The 6,850-nt window shown below is 44.5% G+C and overlaps 1 long non-coding RNA gene across 2 annotated transcripts in view; it reads right to left on the bottom strand.

The window, feature by feature from the left end:
* The window catches only part of LOC111725082, a 74,546-nt gene that overhangs the window by 14,988 nt on the left and 52,708 nt on the right, over positions 1-6,850 (bottom strand). The window contains exon 2 of one of the 2 annotated variants that reach the window (XR_002773236.1): positions 675-885. The exons of the other annotated variant lie outside the window; for it this stretch is intronic. This is a non-coding gene — a long non-coding RNA (uncharacterized LOC111725082). The remainder of the gene's footprint in view (positions 1-674; positions 886-6,850) is intronic. 2 annotated transcript variants of the gene reach the window in all.

Below are 6,850 nucleotides of genomic sequence, written 5' to 3'. Positions count from 1 at the left end.
AGACAGAGTCTCACTCAGTTGACCTGGGTAGAGTGCCGTGCCGTGGCGTCATAGCTTACAGCAACCTTAAACTCTTGGGCTCAAGAGATCCTATTACCTCAGCATCCTGAGTAGCTGGAACTACAGACCCCACAAAGCCTGGCTATTTTTAGAGACACGGTCTTGCTCTTGCTCAGGCTGGTCTCAAACTCCCGAGCACAGGCAATCTGCCTGCCCTGGCCTCCCGGAACATTAGGATTACAGGCGTGAGCCACTTCAGCAACTTCAAACTCTTATGCTCAAGCAACCCTCTTGTCTCAGCCTCCCAAGTAGCTGGGACTATAGGTGCCCGCTATAACATCTAGCTAGTTTTTCTATTTTTTAGTAGAGATGGGGTCTTGCTTTGCTCAGGCTGGTCTCGAACTCCAGAGCTCAGGAGATCTACCTGCCTTGGCCTCCTGGAGGGCTAGGATTACAGGCATGAGACACTGCACCCGCCAGACCATGATGGTCCCCACTGAGTCAGTCTTTGCACCAGTACACAGCTGACATGACCATGCTATGGGAGGAACACCCATCTGTATGGTTACTTTCCCATTAACATTCTCTCCCTGTGGGTTTGTATCGATTATACTTCAGTTTGGCTATTAATGGCAACAAACTCAAATAAATGAAGACTTAAACGCCGAGCTTACTTTAGTCTTTCAGTTCAGAAGGAGACAGCTCAGGGCTGACCTGGGGATCCCATGACAACAAGGAGTCAGGGTGCTTCTCTCATTTTACTCCTCTGTGCCCAACAGGTGGCTTCCTCCACATGGCTCAAGGTGGCTGGTGCAGCACACACGATCACATCTGCCCTCCAGTCAGCGGGAAGGAAGATGGCACCAGGAGGGTCATGCTTCTTCTCTGTAGTGATGTAAGTCACATGTGACTATTCTCTTTATATCACAAATTGGTCAGAACTTGGTCACAAGGCCACACATTGCAAGGAACGTTGGGGAATGGAACATAGCTATTCTGGGCAGCCTTGAACTCTGCTAATGTTTTTTCTAAGGTAGGGTGAGAGATGGATTCAGAGAAGCAACTAGCCAGTTGCTGCCACGGTGTAAGCTGTTACCCCTTCATGTGTTAATATAAGTTCTGTGGCTTAATGACCAGTTTGGGCTTCTTCTAATTCTTTTCATATTCCAGATAATCAGATCAGTGCAAATTGCTTTTCTCTGCTTTGTTATTTCATTGAGTTTTATTTCCGAATGTGTGATAACCTGCTGGGCTGAAGGGTGTGATGCATTCTCTCTCAGGCAGTAGCTGCTGTTACATTTTGATGGGCGGGACTTCCAGACACCAGCCCAAACAATAGAGCTGTGAGGAATTTTCCAGCCAGTGTTCCTCTCACCTCCCAGCCAGGCTATTAGGCTTGTGCTATTTTAATTTCTTTTTATTAACTTAGTAGATACTTTGTTTAAGGATGTTTTAGTCTGCAGCTGAGATTTGGGGCTGGGCTGCTTTACAATCTATATTTTCTCAAATAATAACTTTTTCTTTCCAATTGGAAGAAAAAATTTAAAGCCCATTTTAGAGCTGGGAAAACTGAGGTCTTGAAGATGAAGTCACATGCCAGTTATGGAAGAGTCAGTACTGGAGCCCAGCTGTGACCCGTAGGCCCTTCCCTGGGTAGCTGCAGAGCTTGCACACTCACCTCCCTCAGGTCTGTGCTCCAATGTCGCCACTGAGGGCTCTGTTTAAAATTGTAACACCATCCCTGTACTACACTTCCGACCCTCCTTACCCTGCTTTGCTGTTTACAGCACTTACGCCCTTTAATCTGCTGTAAAAAGTGATTTCTTTTGTCCCTACCAGCTTTTGCCATCTAAAACATGAGCTCCGTGAAGCAGAGATATTTGTCCAGTTTGTTCCCTGCCATTCCCCAGCACCCGGGCTGATCCTGACCCACAGTAAGTGCACAGGCATGTCCTGCACACGCAGCTGTCACTATGGCAAGGCCTCAGCAGAGTGTTCCTCCTGTCCCATCCACTGAGAGGGAGCAAAGTGGGCAGGGGTGTGGGCCAGGTAGAGCGGTCCTCTGTCCTGTTTGCTGTGCTTATCAGTGACTGGAGGAAACCTTAGGTAAGAAAAGAGATTCTTATAAAGTGCCTGCCATGTGTTGGCACTTCACACCTATCAAGATGTTAAAACTGACGTATAGTAGAGGTGAAATTCTGAAAATCTTATATACAGAATTTACCAAGGAGAAGAGCCAGTTTCATAACTCATAGCACCCTCAGCCAAGCCAAAGATACATAAAGAGGACAGAGAGTGAAAAAGAGAGGTGAGAAGGTTACTCTAGAGAGAGCCCTTGCTGGGCTGCAGACCCCATCCCACACCCACTAGCTTGGCTGTCACCAAAAAGACAGATCATAGCAAGTGTTGATGAGGATGGGGAGGAACTGGAACCCCTGTACACTGCAGAAGCAAATGAAGTGGTGAGGCTGCTTTGGAAAACAATCTGGCAACAAGAAGAAAACTCACATCAATTCAAGGTGGGAGGCAGGGCATACAGGAGCGGGAAGAGTGAAGGAGAGGAGATGGGTGTGCTCCCACTTGCTGGTTAGGGTGTATGGCACACCTCTTGGGGGCAGGACACAATTATAATAGGGACTTTACCTAACAAATGCAAACATTGTAACCTAATTCCTTGTACCTTCAGTTAACCTCAAACAATAAAAAACAAAAGAAAAGAAAACAATTGGGCAACTCTCCCAAAAGTTAGGGTTACCATTTGACCCAGGAATTCTACTCCTAGGTACACGCCTAAGAAAAATGAGAGCGTGTCCACACTAAAACCTGAACATGAGTGTGTATTCGTAGCAGCATTATTCATAATATCCAAAAAATAAAAACAACAAAAATGTCCATCATTGAAGAGTAGGTAAACAAAATGTGGTATGTATATACAATGGACCATTTGGCTGTAAGAAGAAATGAGATCCTGATACACACTACAACATGGATAGACCTTAAAAACATTCATCACTAATTCAACATTAAGTGAAAGAAGCCAGCCACAAAAGTCAACATGTTGTATGATTCCATTTATATAAAGTGTCCAGAATGGGAAAATCCATAAAGACAGTAGATTAATGGTGGCCTAGGTCTGTGGAGTGGGCAGGGGATGGGAATGGGGAGTGACTACTAATGGGTGCAGGGCTTCTTTTTAGGGTGATGAAATGTTCTAAAATTGATTGCGGTAATAGTTGTACAAGTCTTTGAATATACTGAAAAACCACTGAATTGTGCACTTTAAAATGGCAAATTTTATGGTACATGAATTATACCTCAATAAAGCTGTTATTAAAAAAGAAGAAGTGACTGCAGAACCATTGCTTACCCAAGAGAGAGTAGCAAAGTCATGTCCGGCTGGTGTTTTCATTTGGGTCAGGGGAAGATAACCCGCAATTAAATAAATACGGAACAGGCTGTGGGACGTGTTTTTTTTAAATCTCAGTGTTGGTTCATCACTCCACTTAGATACACAGTATCTTGTTTAAGGGTGCGTGCCTAACCAGTGCCTAGAGCTGACAGGATTCGGTTCTGAAAAGACCTTGACAGGCTGAAGTATAAAAAGACGAAAAAGGCTCGGCGCCTATAGCTCAACCGGCTAAGGCGCCAGCCACGTACACCTAAGGTGGCGGGTTCGAATCCCCAGCCCGGACCCGCCAAACAACAATGACGGCTGCAACCAAAAAATAGCCGGGCGTTGTGGCGGGCGCCTGTGGTCCCAGCTACTTGGGGGGCTGAGGCAGGAGACTCGCTTGAGCCCAGGAGTTGGAGGTTGCTGTGAGCTGGGATGCCACAGCACTCTACCCAGGGGGACAGCTTGAGGCTCTGTCTCAGAAAAAAAAAAATAAATAAATAAATAAAAAATAAAAAGACGAAAAAGACCAGGAAAAAAGGGCTTTTGTGTTTAGTATATCCCTAAATTCAGAAGAGGGAGGGATGTGAGTTTCAACAGAAGTTTGTAAGGAAAAGACCTGGTTTTAATTGGCCTTCAGTTTGACATTGCTAGCCATTTCATGTGCTAGTCATAGAAGCTGGCTCCATCTTAGTTTATATTAAAAGAAATAGAACTACTGGATCAAAGGAGGTGATAGTCTCGTGTGGTGAGAACCCGGATCATGTATTATGTTCTGGACAGTGTATAAGAGATGCGCTGGCAAACATTAACCAGTCCAGAAGGAGTGCTAAGAGCCTGGAAACCATGTCAGGTGAGAATAACAAAAATATCTGAAGGTATTTAGCCTAGATATATACGAAATAGTTGGGAGCCATTGTAACTGTCCCAGGAAGGCTGAGTGGACTTGCATTCCTCGTTATTCTTCAGGGTGAGCAAGGTCCATGCACATAAGTTATAGAAAAGGACATTTTGCTTTAACATAAGAAACTAAAATACAGTTATCAAAATAGATTGCCTCAAAAGAAATAGACAGGCTGTAGTTTATTTAAAAATAAATGAAAGGCACTTATTTTTATTTGTTTATTTTGGATAGGTAATAGATCCGCATGGCTCATAAAGCAAAACAGTGTAGAAAGGTTTATAGAGAAAAGTCTTGTTCCCATCCCAAGCTGCCCTCTCTGTGTTCTATCCTCATGTGCACAGAAACCACTTTTCATCCTTCCCAAGCTTCTATAGGGAAAAAAGAAAAAAATATATATACAAACACACACACACACACACATACAAACACACACATATATTCTATGTTCCTCTTTTTTACACAAAAGGTAATGTGCTACATGTAACTGTGTCTTTACTGCAGTCTGGGTAGTTTCTATTGACTTGGCACAATCCTCTTTTCTGTTGCAACTAATCTTCTATTAAACCCCTATATTGAATTCTTAATTCAGTTCTACAATTTCCATTTGATTCTTTTTTATGAATTCTAATTCTCTGATGAAATGTTACTTTTAAATGTTTTTTCATCTTTTCTGCTGGTTTCTTTAATAGATTAATTATAGCTACTAAAATCTTTAATATCTGGGTCACTTGAAGGTCTGTTTCTATTGCCTGTTTTTTTTTTTGAGACAGAGTCTCAAGCTGTCACCCTGGGTAGAGTGCTGCAGCATCACAGCTCACAGCAACCTCCAACTCCTGGGCTTAAGCGATTCTCCTGCCTCCACCTCCCAAATAGCTAGGATTACAGGCACCTCCCACAACACCCAGCTATTTTTTGCTTGCAGCCATCATTGTTGTTTGGCGGGCCCAGGCAGGATTTGAACCCGCAACTCAGGACTCCTATAGTCCTGTCTCTTAGCATGCCCAGTAATTTTTTACTCACTGACACTGATTTTAAAACTCCACAGAATAGGCTCAGCGCCTATAGCTCAACCGGCTAAGGCGCCAGCCACGTACACCTAAGGTGGCGGGTTCAAATCCCCAGCCCGGACCCGCCAAACAACAATGATGGCTGCAACCAAAAAATAGCCAGGCGTTGTGGCGGGCGCCTGTGGTCCCAGCTACTTGGGAGGCTGAGGCAGGAGACTCGCTTGAGCCCAGGAGTTGGAGGTTGCTGTGAGCTGTAATGCCACGGCACTCTACCCAGGGGGACAGCTTGAGGCTCTGTCTCAAAAAAAAAAAAAAAAAAAAAAAACCCCACAGAATATCCTAAAGATATGTCCATTGATATATTGAAATAAATAAGGATATATAAATTTTTTTCTCTTTTTTTGCTAGATAACAGGCATTTATTAAATAGTATAACCAACCCATACAACAATTCTTCAAAGTGTGTGTTTTGTGCCTATGAATCAGTGGTGCATATGGAATCCAGAGAGGATAAATGACTTGTCCGGAGAGTCTTGTAGCTAAAATCAACAAAGGTGGGAGTCATGTTCAAGTCTGTCTAGCTCCAAAGTGGGTGCTCCCCTCTCCCTGAAATATCTGTAAACATCCATTCTAGGAGGGGTCTAGGTGGATCCTAAAGATCCAACTATTGCAGAGATGGTTTCTGCCAGGCACCGCTAGTTATGAGACCTACTTAAATTAGCTCAAGAATAAAGGTCCATGTCTGTTATGGATTCTTGTGGTGGTAAGAACAGTGTGTTAGTCAAAGTAGCACACTCAAGTCAAGATAATTTGAGAGAGGTCATTTAGAAAAGGATTAATTATAAAGGTATGGGTGGGATTTAGGGAGACCACAGGGAAAGCAAATAAACCCAGATCAGCAGCAATGGAGCTGTCAGCAACCCTAAGCTCAAAGGGATGAGGGAAGGAGAGGTTATTAGAACCCAGAGAAGAGAGAGTCATGTAGGCCATCTTGACAGGAGCAGTGACCTTTGGCCAGCCCAAAGTGGCCCTGGGGTAATCAATAGTCCCCAGTGTCACCATCCTCCCTCTTTCTAGTCCTTTGCCAGGGCTCCCTATTGGCCAAGCACAACCAGAAGCCTCCTGAGGAGGATGGGGAAGCAACCTAGAGTGATTTAGACCAGTAGGAAAGTATGTGTCACAGACCACACACACACACTCAACATAAAAACATGTTATTTTGTCACATATGAGGAGTTTCTGCCATAGGGATTGCCAGTGTCATTCAGTGGCTCTGTAATAAGGCTCAGTGATCTAACTGAGGACCCAGGCGCTCTGCATCTTTTCATCTCACCATCCCCCAGGATGACTGGCTTAGAAATCCTTAGGCTTGGCAGTGCCTGCGGCTCAGTGGGTAGAGTGCCAGCCCCATATACCGAGGGTGGCCAGGTTCAAACCTGACCCAGCCAAACTGCAACAAAAAATAGCTGGGCGTTGTGGCGGGCGCCTGTAGTCCCAGCTACTCGGGAGGCTGAGGCAAGAGAATCACCTAAGCCCAGGAGTTGGAGG

This window comes from Otolemur garnettii, unplaced genomic scaffold (genome assembly GCF_000181295.1).
Source record: "Otolemur garnettii isolate 467f Iridium unplaced genomic scaffold, OtoGar3 scaffold00031, whole genome shotgun sequence".
NCBI classification, from domain to species: Eukaryota; Metazoa; Chordata; class Mammalia; order Primates; family Galagidae; genus Otolemur; species Otolemur garnettii.
This window is presented reverse-complemented; position numbering and strand designations above follow the sequence as displayed.